Here is a 25458-nt window from a genome sequence, read left to right on the forward strand (position 1 = left end):
TTTTTGAGTCATATTTTTTGGAGATTCAATGTCTACCACTTTTTGTGTTGATAACCTCTATCCTTATGGAATTTTCTGATTTTTTTTTTAGGATTTGTGTTTCACATGCATTATCATAATTTATACTTACAACCCTAAGGCCTGGACAAGGAATAGATTAAAATAACAATGTTTGCAAATGAATAAAAAGGTTCAAAATGACCAAATATTTTATCAAATTTGCTTGGCTAATAAACTATGAAAATGGAATACAATTTCTCGTTTTCTAAATTTAAAAAAAAAAGTGTTGTTTCCATGGCTTTGATGTCCAGTGCTATATAGAGGGTAATGAACTGGTGCTAGAAAGAGCACTTTTCCTGATTGGTTGGTTTATTGAATGATACGTTATCTGGGTCATTCAAGGAGAGTTTATGCCAGCCTTTAAATGTGCATACTAGAAAAACAAAAGAAAATGAAAATCATATATAGGAAAATGAATTGAAATCAGGGGACATGAAGATCTGTAAAATGCATAACACAATGTACTGCATACCACCACAAAACAAATTCCCAGGCATAAATTTATGTATGGGCTTTCTAACTTCTAGGGAAATCAGGTAAATGTATTAGTTAAAAGATTATTTATGGTCATAGGATTTGAAAATAAAGACAACGTCTCAGGAAAAGTTCGGACTTTCCTGGTTCATACTTATGAGCCTATTGTTTTGCCATGTTTCTAGTTTAACTTCATGTTTGAGGCATTTTTTTTTCTTCTCCTAAATACTTGATGTAAGCATTTCTTGTTGCTCTTGGGGATATATTTACATCGCAATGTCACTGCACAGAAAATTGATTGTAGGTGCAGTTTTATATAGAACAAAAGTTTGATATAGCTGAAATTGTCAGTGATTGGATGCTTGGCAGTTAAAATTTTCTTGAAGTGAACAGGTAAGAGATACTTAATGAACCCACTTTTATTTTGCAACATATTACATGTCAATATGCAATAGAAATGCATATGTTATTAGAAGAACAGAAAAACTGTAGTTAAGAATTTATATCTGAATCATGATGTATCTAATTATATAACATTTAAAATAGGCAGCCAGTATGTTGTTGCTAGTATGCTCAAGGTGGTGTAGAGGGACTACTTTTAAGACATATACAAAAATAATATATCTAGATTATATTGAGGTTAATTGATTATAACTGTGATGATGGTGTAAAATGATGAGTCTGAGTATGCAGATTGATTCATTCCAAACATGATTTTAGTGTAGGTTTCTTCTTCCTATATTTTGTTACCTGGTACTGCTTTTGTACATAATTTATTCATTTATTTTAGGAATTGCTTTTGTTGCTTTGCTTCTTTAGATTTCCATTAAATGAAACAACATGAGAAATGCATTCTAAATTTTCTGTGTTTTTCATGTTCTTAAGGAGACAGAGGACACTGTCCAAGCCTGAGGTGACTGTGAAAATGTAAAAATAGTGTGTTTCTTTATGGCAACCCCACAAGAAACTCCAGAGATTTTATCTGCCCAATCCGTTAATTAATAATTTTTTGTATGTTGTTTTCCACTGGCAAGACTTTTTCTAGATAAAAGCATTTACTTTACAAAAGCTGTTAGCAAAGGAACTGTGTTTACTGATAGATTCTCCAGTGTAAATCACAAAACGAAGTAAATTCAAACACATTTTCATTTACTAATTGCTAAAATCAAGGCCAAAAGATTTTCTTAATTAACCTGGAAATAAAAGGCTAACCAGAAATAATTTGTATGTTGAAAAAGACTCTTCCAAGTTAATGCTTGATTCGGTTTTTTAAATTGGCAGTCCATTAGTGTGTAGAAGTAGTACCTCATGTTCTCTATTTTTTCTTTGGAGTAACATTAGGTTAAAGTCTTGCGTGAAATTAATCACTCTGAAAAAAAAAAAAACAGAAAGTAAACACGTTCCTAATTAGGTTTGTCCAACTTCAAATAGCTCATTGAAAATTCATAGGACATCCATTAAAATCCCTTTAAAAATTAATGGAATACCAGAAACTTTCTTAGAGTGAAACAGTGAATGGAGTAGTAGTAGCAGAATAATGATGCAATGGAATATCCACTTGTGATTAAGGAGGACAGCTGAGGTGGTAACAGTTGCTATTATGATTATTTTTCTCACTCTGGCATTTCCAATTAGCCTTGGACAGTAGAAGACTACTTTTGTCTGTTTCTCTATTCGTTCTCACTTGACAAAAGTATTGATGAAATTAAACAGTGCTTAATGTCTTAACAGCAAATGTGCCTGTAGGTACATGCTTTTGAAAATACATACCTATGTATGTGTGTGTATTTATGTGCATGTATGTGTATGTATATATTTACATATGTGTGTATATATGTATATATGTGTATGTATATGTAAAGATAATTTATTGTACACACAATGACGATAATTATTTTACAAAGCTAATATTCCTTTTAACTATTAAGGTACCCTTAATGACATTAAATATATAATATTTAAGTGGTGCTTTATTTTTCTGAAATCAACTCCCTTATATTTAAAGTGTGTAAATTATCACCTTTTATGACATTATTTGAAAGTGGCTTAACTAGCTATCATAATAATTGTCAACATATTATCATTTGACAATTTGTAGTATTCTTTACTAAACATTAATTTATTTGCCATGTATACCATTTCTATGAGTCCAGTTTTCATTTGTCTATTTCTTCAACCATGTGTTAGTCCATTTTTGCATCACTATAAGGAAATACCCAAGGCTGGGTAATTTAGAAGGAAAAGAGATTTAACTGGCTCTTGGTTCTGCTGGCTGTACAGGAAGTGTGGTGGTGAGCCCCTCAGGAAGGTAATCATTATGACAGAAGGCAAAGGGGGAGCAGGCACATGACATGGAGAGAGTGGGAGCAGGAGAGAAAGTGGGGAGGTGCTTCACTCTTTTTAACAACCGGATCTCACATGAACTAACTGACCAGGAATTTACTCATCACCAAGGAGCCATTCATGAGGTATTTATCCCCATGATCTAATATGTCTCACTAGGCCCCACCTCCCACATTGGTGATTACATTGTAATAAGAGATTTGGAGGGGATAATCATCCAAACCTTGTCACACCATCCCTGGCCCCCCAAATCACATGTTCTTTTCAGATTGCAAAATACAATCATCACTTGCCAATAGGCCCCAAGAGTTTTTAATCATTCCAACATTAAGTCTAAAGTCCTGTCTCATCCTTCCACCTATGAGCCTGTAAAATCAAAATGAGTTATTTGGTCCCAAAATACAATGATGCTACTGGCATTGGGTAAGCATTACCATTCCAAAAGGGAGAAATTGGCAAAAAGCAAGGGGTAATAGACCCTGTACAACTCTGAAACCCAGCAGGGCAGGCATTAAATCTTAAAGCTCCAACACAATCCTCGACTTCATGTTCCACAGCATGTTGTGAAGGATGGGCCCCCAAGGACTTGGGTAGCCCTGTGCCTGTGGCTTTGCAGGACACAGTACACATAGCTGCTCTCACAGGTTGCAGTTGTATGCTTGTGGCTTTTCTGGGCAGAGGGTTCAAGCTGCCAGTGAATCTACCACTCTGGGTTCTGGAGGACAATGGTTTCCTTCCCACAGCTCCACTAGGCAGTGTCCTGGTGGAGACTCTGTATGGGGGCTCCAACTCCATACTTTCCCTCAGCATTGCCCTGGTAGAGTTTCTCTGTGAGGAGCTCCACTCTTGTGGCAAGCTTCTGCTTGGGCACCCAGGCTTTCCTATATATCCTCTGAAATCTAGGTGGTAGCCACCAAGCCCCCTTCACGCTTGCAGATTTAACACCATGTGGAAACCACCAAGGCTTAAGGCTTGTGCCTTCTGGAGCTGTGGTTTGAGCTGCACTTGGGCCCCTTTGAGCCATTACATAGCTGGAGCAGCAAGTATATGGGGAGCAATATCTCAAGGCTGCTCAGGGCAGTGGGGCCCTAGGCCTGGCCCCTGAAACCATTCTATTCTCCTGGGCCTCTGGCCCTGGATCTCCTTGCCCAGAGGCCCAGGAGAATAGAATGGTTTCTGGGAGCAGGCCCAGTCTTGAAGATCTCTGAAATTCCTTCAAGGCATTTTTCCCATTGTCTGGGATATTAGCTCATGGCGTCCTTCTGGTCACGCATGCCTCTCTAGCACATGGTTGCTCCATCGGTTCTTTATATTCTTTCTCTGTCACTTGGCCAGTTTGCAAATTTTCCAAACTTTTATCCTCTGTTTCCCTTTAAATATAAGTTTCAACTGTAGATCATTTATTTGCTCCTGTATATAATTTAGGCTGTTAGAAGGAGCCATGTCACTTCTTGAACATTTTGCTGCTTAGAATTTTTTTCTGCCAGATACCCTAAGTCATCACTCTTAATTATCAACTTTCACAGATCCCTAGGACCTGGATGCAGTACAGCCGAGTTATTTGCTAGGGTGTAACAGGGAGGACCTTTACTCCATTTCCCAGTAACTTCCTCATTTCCATCGGAGACCTTGTCAGTGTGGTCTTCACCATCCATATCTCTGTCAGCATTTTGGTCAAAACCATTTAACCAGTCTCTTAGAATTCTAAACTTTCCCTCATCTTTCTGTCTTCTGAGATCTCCAAAGTCTCCCAAACTCTGCCTGTTACCCAGTTCCAAAGCCACTTTCACATTTTCAGTTATCTTTATAGCAATGCCCCACTGCTTAATACCAATTATCTGTGTTCATTTTTGTATCACTATAAAGAAATGTCTCAGGCTGGAAAATCTATAAAGACAAAAGGATTAATTGGCTCATTATTCTCTAGGCTGTAGGAAGTATGGTGTCAGCATCTGCTTTTCGTGAGGGCCTTAGGAAGCTTACCATCATGGCAGAAGGCAAAGCAGTACCCAGCAGGTCACATGATGATAGTGGGAACAAGAGAGCGAGGGGGGAGATGACACATCTTTTCAAACAACCAGATCTTGCATGAACTGAGTGAGAACTCATTCATCACCAAGGAGATAGCACTAAGTCATTCGTGAGAAATCCACCCTCATGATCCAAACACCTCCCACTAGGCTTTACCTCCAACACTGGGGATTACGTTGCAACATAAGTTTTAAAGGAGACAAACATCCAAACCATATCAAATCTGATAGATATGTTTTCATGTTTAATATCCTTAGGTATATACTTCACTGCCTAAAATCATCCCATAAAATATGATCCACAAAAACATACAGATACAAAATAAAGTCATCAATAGGACAAAAGCAATATGCTACCTATAAATGCTTATCTGGTTACATGAATTGAGTTCAATTAGTTTAAATGATATCAAAAGTTAGAGCAAATTAGACATGCTATCTTATGCAGCATTCACTTTACAAAGAAGAAAGAATAAAAAACCCTCAGACAATAAAAAATTCTTTATAATGGCCCTCACAAATTTGTATAGCACAGACCTTGCTAGTCAATTCCAAATTGATATATCTAATTACCTACATGCCTTAAATTTAACTTGTGGAAAACTAACCTCTTGATATCTTGCCACATACATTCTTCTGGTGTTCTTGAGCTCAGTATACGGCTCACCATATACCAGTAAAATTCTGAATCATTTTGTCATCTTTCTCAGTCTTTCACTCCACAAAAACAATTCATCACCTAATCTGGTCAGTTTTACCTACAAAGAAAATTCTAAAATTCATCTACTTTTCCCTATTTTTACTATCATTATCCTAATCTTTACTACTGTGATTTCTCCCGTAGACTACCCCAAGAGCCTCCTAAATTATTTACAATACCCAGTGATGTATCTATTTTGCTTATTCTCCACATGCAGACAGAGAGAGCTTACAAAACACAAGATTGAGATGTCGTGACCTCAGTAAAGACCATTATTCTTAGACTGAAGACAAAGTTATTTAACATGGCTTACGATGTTATCCATGGTTTAGCATTTTTCTAAATGGCCCCAAGTTGTCCCCCATCATGCACTTCTTGCATTCAAGGCACAAAGACCTTTCTGTTCTTGTTCATATAATGTCACCTCCCACCATGGTCTTTGCACCTGACTGTTTCTTCCTGAGCAGCTCACTTTTTTTGCCTGCATCTCATTCAGTAGTCACTTTCTGAAGGAAGCTTTTCTTGGTCAGCCAAACCAGATATGTTCTTTCTATTATATGGTCTCATAGCATCATATACCTGTATTTCATTATATTTTTATGTTTTTTTCTTTAGTTGTCTGATTAATATTGTCCTCTCCTCCAGAATGTAAACACTGCAAGATCAGAGTCTACATCAATTTTGCTCAACATTAAAATGCCTTTTTTATTATATTGTATATAATCAGGCATAGAGCATTTTCCTCTCTCTCTCTTTGTCTCTCTCTCTCTCTGTCTCTTTCTCTTTCTCTCTCTCTGCAGATTAATACGACTGGAATTTTTGTCTAAAAAATAATTACAGACTTGTTGGTGAGGTAAGGCAGTACACTGCAGAAATAACTACCATATGATAAATAGTGAGGAAAAGCTACAAATAGTCATGTGAGTTCAGTGGAAAAGGAGATTACTTCCATCTGAGATAATGCAAATATACTTATTAGAAGTACAAATTTTCTGGCTTTCAGAGACAGGCTTCAGCATTAAACTATTGTGGTTAATATGCTGATATATTGTCTCTTTTAAATAAAAATTATAAAAACTAGAAAGACAATGCAGAGTCTTTCTGAAAGCCCATACATACTGATACAACAGCTACAAATGTCTTAACTGGCAGTACTTGATATAGAGGAGTCTCTGCTGTCTCTGCCTGCTGTTAATGTTGGTCTTTGGGTTGCTAACACTATGGTTCTTACTGTGAAATGTCCAGGGAAGAAGTCTGAATAAATGCTCTTCTTTATGAGATAATGATGAGTTTACATTTAGGACTAGGAGAGATTTATGTAACTTGGAGAGTACTCTTGGCAACCAACATTAGATGCATGACAACAATCTTAATTGCAAAGCATTGGCTATGAAAACCAATGGAAACAATCCAATTTGTACTGACTCAATGTAAGGTTATTAACTCAGTTATTGTAATGAGCAATCTATTTTGTGAATGTGCAGTTGATCTCCATATACCACTACAGACTACACTATGGAGTATTTTAACACATATTAAACTTAGAATTTCTGTGTAAACTGAGGCATCTCTTATCAATATGAAACAGAATATGGGAGCCTTTACAGCAAGAAAAACATTGGCAGTCTCTACAAAGGCTTCTTTTAGGATAATTCATGATTTATTATGGGAAGAAATTCACAGATTGGAAGAATTGTGTATTGATTATAAATGCTTACATAATATTACTAATGATTTGTAATATGAAATGAATAAAACACGACAAAATTTAATGTTGGAACTACATGACAAATTGTATGGAAGAAACATCAGGAATTTGATAGATTCAGGACTACCAGGTGAAAACATTAATAGCATAAGAAAATCTAGACTTGATTTTGAAAAGCGTTAACTTAGATGTTAGTTAACTTTGATCATAACAGTTTTCACACGTAAGTATTCAATAGTTAGAATATTTAAGAATCCCAATGAGGTTGAAAAGATCATGACAGAGAGGATACATAAAGCACACCTATTGGGAATGCTGACATGTAGGCGATATATAGGTTAGTTGCTGACAATAACCTCTTTCATCACTCCTGATTACATATGTAAGGCTGGATAATGACTGTGATCTTGCAGGGGGGTAGCTTGATCTTACATGTATAACTAAACTTCCCTTTGGCCTCTTAGGAATAATGAAGGATAACTGACTCAACATAAAAACACATTTCCCCTGTAGTAATACAATAAAAGTCCAGGCACATTAGATTTGACAATTGAGGTGAAAGATTTGATGCTACTTTTTCTTTTTCTTTTTTTTTTTTTTTTTTTTGAGACGGAGTCTCTGTCTCCCAGGCTGGAGTGCAGTGGCGCGATCTCGGCTCAATGCAAGCTCCGCCTCCCGGGTTCACGCCATTCTCCTGCCTCAGCCTCCCGAGTAGCTGGGACTACAGGCGCCCACCACCAGGCCCGGCTAATTTTTTGTGTTTTTAGTAGAGGTGGGGTTTCACCGTGTTAGCCAGGATGGTCTCGACTCCTGACCTCGTGATCCGCCCACCTCCGCCTCCCAAAGTGCTTGTATTACAGGCAAGCCACCGCACCCGGCAGTTGCTACTTTTTAAGCAACTATTTTTTATAAGGTGACTTTTCCTCTTAATGCCAGGCAATCATAAATCCATAATAAGAATCTGGCTTTCTTTTTGATAACTGGCATGCAAATATGGATTACTATGCTAAATCTTCAAGCTTTCACATACTGTTTAATATCTGGAAAACAAATAACCTTTTCATACCTGCTTACTTATTTATGTCTTGAAGATGTAGTTCCATTACAGGCAAATAAGCATCTCTTAGATTATTTCAATACCTACTGCAGTAATGATTTCAACGCAGAAATCATCCACAATTGAAAAAATGCATTCATTATTTATAAAGTGACAGAATTATAGGGTAAACCTTTTTATAATGAGAACCCTCTCGTTATAAAAAAGGAGGAATATTCACAAATAAAATTATATGTAATTTTAAATTAATGTTCTCATTTTATCAAGGTTGTATTATGAAGCATTTTTCAACATTTCTTATATGCATCCTGCAATAAAACAGCAGGTGATCAAAATTTTCGGTCAGATTTACTAAAAAGTGGTTCTAAATGTAACAGTTATACTGATGATGAGAGTGGGCTTATGGCCTTCATGGATTTTCTTTAGGTAGTTATATGCAAACACTCCAGTCTGGAAATTGGTGTGCCTGAATGTGTCACTAAGTAGTGATTCCAGCAAACAACCAACATTGGAATCGCTTCTTGGATTTGTGGTTCTCTATTTATCATAACATACATGTTACTCTTTTGAAAGTTAAAAGAGATTGTTTAAATTTTTAGTGTATTTTATGGGAAGTTTTATAGTAGTAATCCTGATTCCTAAATATTTGGGGACAAAATACACATAAATGACTTCCTGTTTAGTTAGTTCCATAAGTGTATTCATGTCAAGGGATCTATGCTGCCCCAATAGGAAAAGTAATGATAGATAAGGAAGGTATTGAAGGAAATGTCAAGTAAGAATCTTTTAGTTACCACGTGAGTATCCCCGTTTTGGTGTCTTCTGAGTGGATTCCTGAGTCTTATTTGGTGTGGGTTTATGGGCATTCTGGTGTTTACCTATGCAAATAACACAGAGATAATTTTTTAATATAATGACACAGTTATCATTTCACACAATGTATGGATGCCTTAATTTAGTGTGTTTTATTGTCATCAGCTTTTGTGAAACGTTTTTATATTTCATAACTTGTCTTTAATTTAAAGGGACTGCCCACTGAGGGTGACGGTCCTTTTTACAAAGAGGAATTTTCATAAAGGACCCAACATTTTAAGAAAAGGATTGTCTCAGAAACCCTTTACCAAAATAAAAAGGTTTCATTTAATGTGATGAAATTATCAATTATTTATTTTGCTGTGTGTGCATGTGTGCTTTTTTGTGCCTTGTTTAAGCTATCTTTCTCTGCTATGGAAGAAATAAAGATATTTTCCTAGGCATTCTTTAGTATTTTAAAAGTTTATTTTCACATTTTTTGTGTAATGTAGAAATTAAGTTGGATTTGCAGTACTGTACAGTTCCATTTATGTTTTCCATACTTATAACCAATTGTCTTGTATTGTTTATTGAATAATGTATCCTTTACACATTGAATTGGAATTCTAGCACTGCCATATACAGTTTTCATATATGAATGGATATATCTTGATTTTTCTATTTATTTTAGTGTTATATTCATCATCTCTGCACAAATACTATACTCTAATGTAATTATCCTATTTGTAATATGTCTCAATAGATTGTGGAATAAATAGCTACTTCCATTTCTCTTCAAAATTGCCTCGCCTAATGTTGATTTTTTATTCTTTATCCTTCTATTTTAATTTTAGGAGTACACAAGTTTGGTGAAAAATTATGTTGTAAATTTTATTGGAGTCACAAGTAATTTTTATTTTAGATGAGTAGAAATATTTTATTTTATATTTTTAAATAATTACTCTATCAATGTTCTTTTTTAGGTCCTATACTACATTTTTATAAAATTATCCGATACATCTTGAGTTTCTTTTCTATTTCTTCACAAATGATGCTTTTTGTGTTTCTGTGTATGGATTTTTAAAGTGTTACATTTTTACATTGATTTGTCTGAGCAGTAACATTGCTTTTTATCATTATCTCTTCTAACTAACATGCTGAAGTCTAACTAGTTTTAGTAGTTTTGTTTGTTATTCCGATTACATGTTTGTAGTTATAATATCTATGAAAATAGCACTATTAAATTTTCCTTATATTATTTTTTTCATCATCTAATTGAGCATGCTAGGAGCTCCATTACAATGGTAAATGAAAATAGTGATCAAGGTCATTCTTATGTTTTCCTTTGCTTTTTGTATTTGCCATAGTGTAGGATGTTTTCTTTAAATCGTTTTATGGTGAGTACCATTTTTGGATATATACACTGTAAAACTGCAGAAGCACAATTGTCCTTTTTATTATCTTCTTCATAATGAACATTATGGAGATTCTATTGCAGTAGTCTGTTTTAATTTTTAATGAGTAATGGTGTTTAAACTAACCAAACCTTAATCCTGTTTCTGACTCTGTCTTTAAGATGGTAATTCTTCTCAACTTACATTGCAGTCAGGATAAAAGAACCATTAAGAAGATGCATGGGATCCTTTTTTTTTGGTGGGGGGGGATTGAGAGGGGAGGATTATACTTTTGAATATCTCAATATTTGATAATTTTTAATAGTATTTTTTCCAGGCTCAGAATAATGTCCCTTCTCAGCTCTTTTCCAGAAAACTTTATTTTGGCATATTTAAATATGAAATATTTATAATAACTGAAAATAGAAATTTGATTCCCAGTCTGAATCTAGAAGAAAATAGGATTTTTAAAATAAATGAGCAATTAGGCATATGTTTCATAATTGGATAGAATTTGAAACAACATGACTCTTCTTTTATAACTGAAGGATTAGGGGCCATCAAGAGATTAATTTACGTGAGCTTATGCAGACAATTTGTGTAATTGGCTTATCTTCTTCTGGGTTATAACTTCAAAAATTTAAAGTACTTTGGGGACTATTTTATAGTTTTACAGGTAAAATTTCTTGGTTTTCTTTCCCAGTTTATTTCTTTGATTATCATTGGTTTCTATACTGCCACTTGCTCCTACGGACAGATTGTTATTATTATCATCATGATTATGGTTTAGTATTTTAGTGAATAATATTGTGCTATTATTTTTGTAACATTTAATGAAGAAAGGTTTATAAAACTCATGTACACTTTAATTAATAACTACAATGTGAAGAACTATGGAGCTACCACTCAGTTCAAGAAATAGAACATTGTTATGATCCCTTTCTGCCTCTGTGTGCAATATTGTCCTTCACTAAAGCTAAAAGTTGTATAATGATCTAAGCTATGTAATAACCATTTTTTTGTTTTTTTAGATTTATGGTTATTATAAAGTACATGTGAATTGTTGTACATGTGCACAAATTTCCACATAAGGATCTTGTACATATTTTGTTAAGTTTGTACTCACTTACTAATGGCAGGAGTTTTTTTAATCAGTTCTTTGGGATTTTCTATGTAGACAGACGTGTCATCTGTGAACAAAGACAGTTTTATGTCTTCTTGATCTGTGCAACATTTATTCTTCTTTCATTTCTTATTATACTAGTTCAGATTGCCTTTATACTGTTAATAGGAATGCTGAGAGGGAACATTCTTATATTGTTCTTGATTTTAGAGGGAAGGCATCTAGTTTCACATTATAGGGTATATATTAGCTGTAGGTATTTGGTAAATGTTCTTTATCAAGTTGAAGTTTTCCTCTCTTTCTAGTTGGCTGAGAATTTTTATTATGAAAAGATATCAGATTTTGTCAAATGCTTGTTCTAAATCAGTTGATATGACTTTTTTTGTTTTTGCTTTAGCTTGTGATGGATTACCCTGATTTTACAATTTTAAATTAGCTTTGGATAAATCTGATTTCATCATGGTGTATAATTTTTCATCCATTGTTTGTTCAATTTGTTAATATGTTATTAGAAATTTTTGGATCTATGTTAAAGAGAGCAGTTGGTCTATAGATTTCCATTCTTGTAATGTCTTTTATCTGTTTTTATTATTAGGCTAATGCTCTTCACATAGAATGAGTTAAGAAGCATATGCTTGCCTTCTGTTTCTGTTAGAATTTGTAGAGAACAACATAATTTCCCCTTACGTGTTTTGTAGAATTTGCCAGTGAAATAGTCTGGACCTGGTGCATTTTCTTTAGAAAGTTATTTATGATTTACTCAATGTCCATTAACAGATAAAGAGATATTCAGATTATCTGACTCTCTTGGTGTGGGTTTCAGTAGTTGTCTTTCAAGGAATTGGTCCATTTTGTCCAGTTTATCAAATTGGTCGCCATAGAGTTATTCATAATATTACTTTATTGTCATTCAAATGTACATTGAACCAGTAATATCAACTCCTCTTTCATTTCTGATGTAGTAATTTGTGTCTTATCTCCTTTTCTTTTCTTGGTTAGTCTGGCTAGAAGTTTATAAATGTTACTGGTCTTTTCAAATAACTAGATTTTTCTGTTTTCCATTTAATTATTTTCTGCTTTAATTACTATTGTTAATTTTCTCCTGCTTTCCTTAGGTTTATGTTGGTCAATTTTCTCTAGGCTCCTAAAGTAGAAAGACTATTGAATTTATATCTTTTTTTCTAATTTATGTATTCTATGCTATAAATATCTCCATAGGCAGTGCTTTCACTGATTTTGTTAAGTTATAGTTTAAGTTTTGTTTAGTTAAAATTTTTTTTAAGTTTTCTTGAGCCTTTGACATGTGGATTATTTACAGGTATATTTCTTATTATCCAAATGTTTTGATATTTTCAAGCTATCTTTCTGTCATTAATTTAATTACATTTATTTCCATAGTCATCTTAGAACATAATATTTTTTTCTATCCTTATATAATTTCCTTCGCATTTCTGTGAGTTTTTGCCTCACATCTTTTAATGCACTGTTAGGTGAATTCATGTTAAGGATTGTTGTGTCTTCCTGAAGAACTGACAGCTTTCTCACTACTAAATGTTCCTGTCTATCCCTAATAACTTTCATTGCTCTGAAGTCGGCTTTGTCTGAAATTGATATAGCTACGTCAGCTTTCTTTTGATTAGGGTTAGTATGGTCTATATTTCTTCATCCCTTTAGTTTTTATCAATATGTTCTTAATTTAAAGTGGATTCCTTGCAGATAACATATAATTGAGTTTTTTGTAAATCAAATCTGAAAATTTATGTATTTTATTTGAAGAATTTAGATCATTCATGTTAAAAATGATTACTATATTGAGTTAATATCTACCATGTTTTAGTTGTTTCTATTCATTTCAGTTATTTTTAGTTTCTTTAATTTTTATTTTTCTGCATTATCTGGTTTTAAATGAACATTTTATATGATTCCACCTTCTCTCCTTATGTATTAATTCTACTTCAAAAAAATTTATAGTACAGTTGCCCAAGTGTTTATAATATACATTTACCATAAATTATTTACTTTTAAGTAACACTATACTATTTTACAAGTATCCAGATAATTAGCAACAGAATTTTCCTAATTTCTTTTCCCATCCCTTTTTATATTGCTGTCATTCATTTCACATATACCATATTTCACTTTATGCTATATTCAAACAAAATATTATTACTATTTGTACTTCGAACAACTAGCTATCTTTTAGATTGATTAAGAACAGGGAAAATATTTTACATTTACTTTTTCTTTCTCTCTTTCTTTATACAAATTGAAGTTCTGACTTACTATTTTCTTCTCCTGAAAGAACTTCTTTTAAAATTTCTGGCAGGGCATGTGTGCTTGTGATGAATTTCCTTAGTTCTAAGGCCAAGTGTGTTGGTTCATGCATGTAAGCCCAGGAGTTTGGGAGGCTGAAGCAGTAGGATTGCTTGAGGCCAGGAGTTCAAAACCAGCCTGGGCAATGTAGTGAAACCTCTTTTCTTCAAAATAGACAGTGCCTATATACCCAGCTACTAGGGAGGCTGATCTGGTAGGATCACTTGGGCATGGGAGGTTGAGACTGCATTGAGCTGTGATCATGGCACTGTAGTGAGACCCTGTCTCAAATAAAATTAAGAAGGAAGGAAGGGAGGGAGGAAGGGAGGGAGGGAGGAAGGAAGGAGAAAAGAAAGAGAGAAAGAGAAAGAAAGAAAGACAGAAAGAAAGAAAAAGAAAGAGAGAAAGAAAGAAAGAAAAAGAGAAAGAAAGAAAAAGAGAGAGGAAAGAAGGAAGGAAGGAAGGAAGTTATAGTTTTTATTTTCTTTGAGAAAGCCTTTATTTCTTTTTACTTTTTGGAGGAAAAGATGTTGCTAGATACAGTATCACAGGTTGTTGGTCTTGTTTTTCCTTCAGCATTTTATGTATTCTATTCCACTTTCTTATTGTTACATGAGTCCTGATGGGAAGCCCAATGCAATTCATATTCTTGCTCGGCAAATAAGGTGCTTTTCCCTCTGATTTGTTTCAAGATTTTTGCTTTATAATTTGAATATTCTCTATATGTATGTTTCTTGGCATTTGTACTGTGTAGTGTTCTCTGAGCTTCCTGGATCTGTAGTTTAGAGTTTGTCTTTAATTTTAAAAAAATTATTGGTTATTATTATTATTTTAAATATTTTCCTACTCCATTATCTTTGTCTTTTCCTTCTGCTATTTCAGACTTTTTTAATGTTTAACCTTTTGAAATTGTTTTAAAGACCTTGGATATTCCGTTTCTTTTTATTATTATTTTTTAATTCTTTTTTTCCTCTGATATTTTAATTTGGGGAGTTTCTATTGACATTTCTCAAACTTGTTAAGTCTTTCCTTAGCTTTATCCTGTTTACTGTTGAGCCCATCAAATCATTTTTCCTTTCTGTTACAATATTTTAATTCTTACTCTTTCTTTTGGTTCTTTCTTATAGTTGCCATTTCTCTGCTTACATTGTCATCTGCTCTTGCATGATGTCTTTTTTAGAGCCCTTAACATATTAATCATAGTTATTTTAAATTCCCTCTTTGATAACTGCAAAACCTGAGTCATATTTGAATCTTGTTGTGATGTTTGCTTTGTCTCTTTAAACTGTTTCTCTTCCCTGTTGTGATACCTTGTAATTTTTTGTTAAACATCAAACATGTGGCATTGAGTAACAGAATTGAAGTAAATAGGCCTTTACTTTGAGGATTTATGTTCATTTGGCTAGAGATAGACTTTGTTTAGCATTTGCTCTAGTTGAAGGTGCCAGAGGCTGTAAATTCTTTCAGTGTACTTATTTTTGTCCCTCTTCTCACTGTTGGGCTTCTCCAAGTATTTCTCCTCAGAAAGAGACTGTGTCTTACTTACAGCTCTTCCACCTGAAATCACTCTTATTACATTGGAGCCTTGTTATAGTGGTAGTAATGTGGGATAGGGGAAGTCTTCTATAATCTTATGACTGAATATTGTCTTTTAATGAGCTATATCTCTTGGCTATAATCTTTACAAGTGTTCCTGTGGTGATACAGCTTTTTTTTTTTATTTTTCTATTAGATGAATCAGGAAGGCTAGTGTTGGCTCAAGTGGGTGGAAATCCTTTCTCGAGATGGTACAAGGCCTGGTAAAATCATTTCCTTTGACAAATAGGGCTTCCTTGTGGAGAAAAATCTGGGTATATTTCAGAATGGTTACTTTTCCCCTTTCCCTGCCAGAAGCCTATGGGGATTTTTCTTGTCAATCAGATCGGTGGGTTTATGAACTAAAATATAAGAATGTAGGGGGAGACTTTCGAACTATAGCCTCCAAGAGTTTCTCACTCTCACTCTCAGCCTTCAGCAAATCACCAAAATTTCAATGTAAATATTCCTTTGTGTGGCTCTAACAGCTGCTGCTCCAGGTAAGCGGATGCTGTCTGTATCTCTCTGGATGTGCCTGAGTCTCCAGATTTCATTGTGGCAGTTTTTCTTGTATCTTCAGTTATCTGATGGGTCCATGAAAAGTCACTGATATTTTGTTCGGCTCTTTATTGTTGTAAGGCCTGGAATGACAGCATCCAAGTTTTTTTTACGTGTTACAGCTAAAACCTTATCAATCATTTTTAGTGGCCATTTTGGTTGGTAGTTTAGAGGTTTCAATTTTGACTAATACGGCTGACAGTTTCACTAATGAGTAATGAACTTCAGTAATTTCCTGCATGCTGCTTGTCCGTTTAGATATTCTTTGTAGTGCAGTACCTCTTTAAGACTTTTTGCCCATGCCTTAAAAAAAGGGGATGTTCTGTTATTTTTTCACTAATTTAGAAGTTCCTTATGTATTTTTTACATAAGTCCTTTGTAAATTATACATGTTATAAATATCATTATCATGTATTACTCTGAAGATTAGCATTTTAGTTTCATAATGGTGATTTTTGATTAATAGAGGTTCTTACTTTTAATGTAGTACAATTTATTAGTCTTTTTCTAATTTTCATTTTATGATTTTTGTGTTATAAGAAAAGTTCTATAGTACCCAAATCATGAATATACTCTTAATGCTGCTTTCTACAAGCTTATTTTACCTTTCACATTCTCATGCCCATGAACATTGGCCTATATGTAAGGAGCTGGGTAGGATTTAAGATTTTTTTCTTAATCAAAAACTAATTGACTTACCATTCTATTAATGACAAAATTTTCTTTACATCACTGCTATGCTCCACCACTTTTATTTAAAATTATTTATATTAGATACTTGATATATTCCAAATGTATCAGAGTATAGCAGTGAAGTGAATGAAGGTAGTGATTTTTGACACTTTATTATATTACTCTATTTTGTTACATTTGTATCTATAACACACTCATAATTAGCATAGCTTTATAATAAATGCTGATCTCTGATAGTGCCAATCCTCCAACATTGTTGTATTTCCAAATTTTCTTAGGTTTTCATGACCTTTTTAAAAATTTTTATTTCTTTTTTTTTAAAAAAAACACAGTAATCATTTAGGTTTACCCTCATACTCATGTTGCCTTTTATTCCTTCCTCTATGTCTTTCTTGTATTATTTTCTTCCTCGCAAAGACTCTCTGAAATTTCCTTTATTGTAGGTAGACTGCTGACATAGTTTTTCTTTTTGTTTATCTGAAAATGTTTTCATTTTTTCTTCATTTGCCTAAGTGTATTTTGAAGCCTGTGTGTGTATGTGTGTGTGTTTGTGTGTGTGTGTGTGTGTGACAGAGTCTCGCTCTGTCACCCAGGCTGGAGTGCAATGGTGCAATCTCAGCTAACTGCAAGCTTCGCCTCCTGGGTTCAAGTGATTCTCCTGCCTCAGCCTCCCAAGTAGCTGGGATTACAGGTACACACCACTATGCCCGGCTAATTTTTGTATTTTTAGTAGAGACAGAGTTTCACCATGTTAGTCAGGCTGGTCTCGAACTCCTGATCTCAGGTGATCTGTCAGCCTCAGCCTCCCAAAGTGTTGGGATTACAGGCTTGAGCCACCTTGCCTGGCCCTGTAGCCTCTTTAATTGTTAAATGTGCATTGAGCATTACCATGTTCTCTGGGAGACACTGACATATTGATAATCATGAAATACATCTCAATCCTGAAAATACTCATTCTTCTGAAATCTATTTCAAATAATATGAAAATAGCCACTCTAGCTTTTTTTTGGAGTGGTGCTTGAATAAGGTAGCTTTTCCATTCCTTTACTATTTTATATTATTTGCATTTTTGAGTTTAAAGTGTCTTTCTTTTAGCGGACATATTGTTAGGTCTTGCTATTTTATTCTGCTTGATAATTTCTGCCTTTTAATTGCAGTGTTCAGACCACTTATAATTTATGCAATTATTGAGATGGTGGGTTTTAATTTTCCACTTTGTTATTTTTGTTCTATTTGTCCCTTATATCTTTGGTTCATTTTTCTCTTCTTTTCTTGCCTTCTTTGAAAATAATTGAGTATTTTTAGGATTTTATTTCCTCTGTTGGATTATATACTTATACTTCTTTGTTTATTTTTTATGGTTTGCTTCAGCACTTATAAACCTTTACCTTACCAAAACTTCCTTTAAATGATACTATACCATATCACATATGGCAGCGGTCCCCAAACTTTTTGGTGCCAGGGACCGGTTTCGTGGAAGATGATTTTTCCAGATGAGAGGAAGGCGGTTTTTCAATGATTCAAGCACTTTACATTTATTCTGCACTTTATTTCTATTATTATTACATCGTAATATATAATGAAATAGTTATACAACTCACCATAATGTAGAATCGGTGGGAGGCCCGAGCCTGTTTTCCTGCAACTGGAGAGTCCGCTCTGGGAGTGATGGGAGACAGTGACAGATCATCAGGCATTAGATTCGTATAAAAGGCATGCAGCCTACATCCCTCATATACACAGTTCACAGTGGGGTTCACACTCCTATGAGAATCTAACGCCATCTAATGACAGGACGTGGAGTTCAGGTGGTAATACAAATGATGCAGAGCAGCTGTTAATAAACATGAAGCTTTGCTAGCTTGCCCACTGCTCGTCTCCTGCTGTGTTAAACAGAACAGGCCACTGACTGGCATTGTTCCCTGCCCTGGGGTTGGGGACCCCTGATATATGGTACAAGAAGCTTACAATGGTTTATGTCTATATTTTTGCTCCTGTCCTTTGGGCCATTGTTGTCTTATAGTTTACTTCTATGTATGTTATAAACTCTACAACATAGGGTTATTATTTTTATTTTAAACAGGCAATTGCATTTTCAACAGACAGACAATGGGCAAAATAATACCCACAAGATATTTATCATTTGTATGACTTCGTTCTATCTAGTTTCATTTTTCTTTTGCCTAAAAAAGTTCTTTTAGCATTTCCAGTAGTATAAGTCCACAGGTGATGAATTTCTCAGTTTTTGTTTTTTCAAAAAGTAGTTATTTTTCATATTTAGAGTTTTTTTAATACATTAATTTAACATTTTTTCTTTCAGTACTTTAAAGATGTCTTTCAACTATCTTCTTTCTTACATATTTTCTGAGAACAGCATACATCCATTCTTAGTTATGTTCTTCTGTATGTAGTGTATGTGTTTTTCTAGCTGTATTTGAATTTTCCTCTTTATGAGTTTTTTTTTTTTTTTTTTTTTTGCAGAAAGTTCATTATACTATGGCTTGGTGTCGTTTTTAAGATTTCTTTTGCTTGGGATTTGTTGAACATCTTGCATCGGTGAGGTTGTGATTTTTTTTAAATTGTCTTTGGAAATTTTAGCCATTGTTGCTTCAAATTTCTTTCTTCATGTACGCTTTCATTTTTCTAGGATTCCAATGACACTTATGTTGAACTGCTCTGGAGTCTCACAGGACACTGATGCACTATACCTTTTTATTTTTTTATTTTTTTGGTTCATTTCATTGTGTTGTTGTTAGTATATTTGTGCTTTATTTTAGGCAGTTTCTATCACTATGTTTTGACATTCTTTAAACCTTTCTTCTACTGTGTCTACTCTGCTATGAATACCATCTTGTGTGTTTTTCATTTTGCATATTGCATTTCTTATATCTCCAGGTGTTATTTGATGTGTTTTATATATATTTCATCTCCTTACTCATCATGGTCATGTATTCCTCTAAATTTTTGATTATATGGTGCATCTTTAAAGCTATTTTAATATCTTTGTTTGCTAATTCTGTTATCTCTTTTCTGCATTTTCTTCTATTGATTGACTTTTTCTGACTTGGGATAATATTTTCTTGCTTCTGTTCCTTCCTATTAATTTTAGCTGGATACCAGACATAATGAATTTTAAATTATTGGTTGTTGGATTCAGGGTGACCCCAATGCAGATCTTGGGAGCTTTCTCTATGCATCTTCCTCCTCTCTGATATCTACATCTCTCTGAACTTTATCATTGTCCACCCAACCCAACCAAACTTATAGGTTCTATTTGAGTCACTCTTTCCTGTGCTGTAATAAAACCTGGAAACTGCCTCCACAAAGAAAGTTGAAGCAGTTTTAGGGATAATCTCATTGCTACTCTTTTTTTAGCAATTAAAATTCTGTGCCAATTGTTGTCTCATGTTTGAAATATATAGCACTTTTTTTTGTCTTTTTTTTTCTAGTGGCTTAAAAAATGGAAAAAATATATCAGTCTCTTCAGTAGAGGTAGAAGCAGAAATCTCTATTTTTCCTGAATTTTCAAAGTATATTTTGCTGAACATGGTATTCTAAGTTCATAAATATTTTATTTCATTTCCTTGTTGTCTAGTTTATATTTTATGTTTGTTTTTTCATTACAGGAATATAACTTTTTTATCCTATTGCTATTTGTATTTTCTCCTTGTAGTTTTTCAGTAGTTTATATTTTATTTTTTATTTTTATGATGCAGCAGTATCTTCTGTACTTAATGTTTGTGTCTCCTCCAAACTCACATGTTGGAGCACTAACCCCTAGTGTCATGATGTTTGGACTTGTGCCTTTTGGGAGGTAATTAAGGTTAGATGAAGTCCTAAGAGTGGGCCCTCCCAATGGAATTGGTGCCCTATAAGAAAAGATACCGGAGGGTTTGCTGTGTCTCTCTTTCTAAAACATGAAGATATAGTGAGAAGGCAGCTGTCTGAAAACCAGGAAAAGAGCCCTCACCAGAACTCAACTCTTCTGGCTCCCGGATCTTGGATTTCCAGCCTCCAGAACTGTGAGAAAATAAATTTATGTTGTATAAGCTGCTCAGTCTATGATATTTTATTATGTCAGCCCAAGCAGAGTTATATTATTTTATTTATTGTGCTAGAGTTCATAGACTTACTTGAATCTATTTCATGATACCTTCTAACAGCTTTAAATGCTGTTCATTATATCTCTGAATATTGTTTTTTTCCATTATATGGAAGTTAATTCTTCTGCCACTTCAATTACATGTATGGCAGATTCATTCTCCTTGTTCCATTGATATTTACTTATCTTTTCTGTTTTCTTGTCCTTATTCCTCTTAAAGTTTTATCTGGATGTTTACTCCCAATTGTGTGAGGCCAGATATGGCGTTAAGTATTGTTTCCAGTTGAATGCAATTGGGAAGAAGTAGATGCAGGAAAGCTCTCTGCCTTTCCTCTATTTACATAAAAGAGGGATATAAATTTAAAAAATTATGTTTAAAGAAAAAGATGTTCCATCTCCTCTCTCCAGGGAGAACAAAGAATAACCACTGAAGACAACTATAAACAATTATTTACCTGGAGATAGCACCAAAGGAATCTACATTAACATGCTTTACTAACTAGCCTTTATCTACTATTTATTTACTTTTCCACAATTTTCTGCCTATAGAGATTCAAAGTCCTTTTTCTTTGACTTATCACTTTTCCAATCATTAACTTTTATTTGAGATGTCACGTAAGCTGCAATTCAAGGACAACTTTTTCAGAATTACTAATTCCTTAGGTACTTCCCATGTGCGTGTTAATATACACGTTAATATACTTCTGTTTGTTTTTCTCGTGTTAATGTGGAATTACAGAAGTCTGTTCCAACTAAGAACTTGAAAGGGTTGAGGAAAAATTATTTTTCTTCTATACTGTTTTCCAACTTTGTAATTTTTCTTAAAAGATACCTAATTTCCTACTAAACTCATTTATTGAGTTTACAATTTTAGTTCTGATAATTGATGTTTGAAGTTTCTAAATAAGTTATACTTTTCTTCTAGCATTCTAAATTGTGCCATTTAATTTATAGCTCATATTAATTAAATTTATTTTAAAGACCATGTCTGATAAGTGGTAAGTCAAATATTTTCTTGTCTTTTACATTTTTTGCTATTATATCCATTACTTGTTTCTATGCAGTCAAATGTTGCCTTTTTATTTGACTGATTTATTTTTAAATTTTGTTCCAACTATTGGATATAAAAAATTATGGAAATAATTCCAGTATATGGATAATATTTTAGTAGATTAGATCACATGGAGGATTTACCTTTGCTTAGAAATGGCAAGTAAGCTGGAGGCATCTTCCTCCTCTCTGATATCGCTTGATATTCACTTGAATCCAACTAGAATTTGAATGAATACAGACCTAAATGTCAGTCATTTTGAGGACTAGCTTATTTGTAATGCACACATGCCCTTTAGAGTAGCCCATTTTTATTGCAATCAAGATTCTGGTATTTCTACAAAGGCTACTCTACCTGGAAAGTCCCAAACTCCATTTACTGTTCTCCCAGACCCAAGGGACTCTCAAAAGGTACACTCTGCATCTTAGCCTCTCACTCACTTCTATTTCACTATAGAATCTTCATTTGTATCTAGGATTATGTGTGCTGTTCTTTTCTAATTTTAATTTTCCCATCATTTTTTCTGTATCTGCTAAGATAAACATAGTGATTTTATAATGTTTAACTAGCTTTGCATTCCTGGGATAAATGTTTATTGGGTAGGATTTTTTAAATGTATTTTTTGACTGGTTTTGTAATATTTTCATAAACAATTTGCATCTGAGTTTATGAGTGATTTTCCTGTAATTATCCTTTTTTCTACTTTCAAGGTTATGCTGCTTCATAAAATGCATTGGGGACTTTCCCCTTTTCTGAGTTTTTAGGAGTGTTAGTGTATAACTTAAATCATTTATTCCTTGAAAGCTTTCTCAAGTTTTACAGTGAATACATCTGAGCCTGGAATTTTCATTGTGGAAGATGTGGTATTATAAATTCTACTTCTTTGATGATTAAAGGACTATTCAGGTTTTCCATTACCATTTAAACTAGTTTCGAGAGTCACTTTTTCTAGGAATTTGTACTTTAAAGCTGAATTTTAAAATGTATTGTTATTTACTTATGCATAAACAACTTTATTATTATTTTATGTCTGCATTTTCTGTGGTAGTGTTCTCTTTTTCATTCTGGATGGAATTCCTATTTGAGTCTTATTTTTTTTCTTAATATTACCAGTGACTTATAAACTATTTGTTCATTTTGTCCTTTAAAGGTACTACTAATGACATTGTTGATATTTTCTCTGGTATGTTTGTTTTCTATTCAATTTCAGTTCTTATCGCTGCTATTTCCTTCCCGTTACTCCCATAATTTATTTTAATATGTTTTTTTCCTAACTATGGTGGATTTTCTTTTTCTACTAATTAATATTTGGTCTTCTTCTTTAATATACATGTAAGGCTAATTTTGTTTTTTTTTTAAGGGCTGATTTAGTTGCAATACATATTATTGATATGTAGTATTTAATAACCATTGAGTTTAAAGTATATTCTGATTTATAAAAAAGAACTTTATTTATCAGTCGATCATTTAGGAATGTTTCTTATCTTTTAACAGTTATGACTAATTTAAAGCTTAATTCATTTTGGTAGGGAACCATGGTCTTTATTATTCCAGATTGAAATATGTTAAGACAATGCCTTATGAACTAGTTTACAGTCCAATTTTTAAATAAACTTTTAGCATATGATATGACTATTTATCTTATAATTGTTGGGCATTATGCACTATACATTCAGCTGTTAATTATGTGACTAAATCCTTTATATACTTAATGGCTTTTTTCTTTTTAGTCTATCAGTAACAGAGAAATGTGTATTAAAATATCCAGATATTATTTTCTATTTACCTATTTGTCCTCATGGTACGACAGAGTTTTACTCTATATATTTTGTTGCTATACTATTTGGTGATTAAAGATGGTATTGACTTTAAGAGTTAAAAATGTTAACATTATTAACCCAGATTATCTGTATATTTTTTTCCTTAATACCAATTTGATTACCTAGTGTTTTTTTTTTAAAAAGTATTTTGGAAAACATTCCAACTTTATTGAAATTGTCATTTTGACACTCATTATACTATGGATTATAAAATAAATACATCAACAATAACCTGGAGGCAAGGTGATAAAAGATCTGCTATGTATCATTTTCTCTACAAATGCAGATGATCAGTCAGTATCAGTAGAAGATTTCTGTTATAGTTATCTACCTGTCTCCTCAGCATAATGAATGTACTTGCTTCTAAGGAGTGACCAATTATGTCTGAAAATAAAGTAAGATTAATAGGCAGTAATAGGTAACAATGACTCAACTTTTTCCATATGATGTATTTTGTCAAAGTGGACTGCCATTTATTTCCCTTAACTTTGTCTGAAATATTTACTCATTTCTGATATGGGAAGTAAAAATTTCAAGACTGAATAGTACTTAGGTTGGTAGTTTTTGTCACAATCATGTCATTTAAAAAAATGTTTCCTGTTAACAGTATCACTGATTAACTGCGTTCAGTTTTTTTACTGATAAAAGTGTCTTTGATGATACTATGTTTTCATTAAAAGGATTATTTAATCTCAACTTTCAGGTAATACTGCTGCAAGAGATGAGATAATGTCTATGATCTATGTTTTATTCAAAGATGAGGCTATTCTGAAAATTTATGCTAGATAAGACTTTTGAATGTCACTATGAACTAAGAAGTAATTACTGTGGAGTCTTTGAATATGAAACATCATATAAGCAATACAGTTCCTTTCCTTTGGCTATCCAGTATGGTTGAATAACAATTTATTATACTTTTGCAGCAAACATGATTAATTATCGGGGAATCCGCCCCCAATATTTCAACGTATGTTCTTTCTATTTTCCATAAGTGTTGGCCTGCTAAGAAATAAAGAGAAAGAATACAAAGGGAGGAATTTTACAGCTGGGCTGCTGGGGGTGACATCACATATCGGTAGGACCATGATGTCTGCCTGAGTCTCAGACCAGCAAGTTTTTATTAAGGGTTTCAAAAGGGGATGGGGTGTAAAACAGGGAGTAGGTACAAAGATCACATGCTTCAAAGGGCAAAAAGCAGAACAAAGATCACATGCTTCTGAGGGAACAGGATGAAAGGCAAAACAGAACTACTGATAAGAGTCTATGTTCAGCTGTGCATGTATTATCTTGATAAACATCTTAAACAACAGAAAACAGGTTTGAGAGCAGAGAACTTGTCTGACCACAAATTTACCAGGGTGGAGTTTTTCCCCACCCTAATAAGCCTGAGGGTACTGCAGGAGACCAGGGTGTATTTCAGTCCTTATCTCAACCACATAAAACACACACTCCCAGAGTGGCCGTTTATAGACCACCCCCCAGGAATGCATTCCTTTCCCAGAGTATTAATATTAATATTCCTTGCTAGGAAAACAATTTAGCAATATCTCTCCTACTTGCACATCCGTTTATATGCTCTCTGCAAAAAGAAAAATATGGCTCTTTTTGCCTGACCCCGCAGGCAGTCAGACCTTAGGGTTGTCTTCCCTTGTTCCCTAAAAATCA

The 25458-nt window shown here is 33.7% G+C and overlaps 1 protein-coding gene across 10 annotated transcripts in view; it reads left to right on the top strand.

Moving 5' to 3' along the window:
• LRFN5 (leucine rich repeat and fibronectin type III domain containing 5) overlaps positions 1 to 25458 on the top strand; it is a 295601-nt gene that overhangs the window by 157876 nt on the left and 112267 nt on the right. The window lies entirely within an intron of this gene.

Source organism: Pan paniscus, chromosome 15 (genome assembly GCF_029289425.2).
Source record: "Pan paniscus chromosome 15, NHGRI_mPanPan1-v2.0_pri, whole genome shotgun sequence".
Classification (NCBI taxonomy): Eukaryota; Metazoa; Chordata; class Mammalia; order Primates; family Hominidae; genus Pan; species Pan paniscus.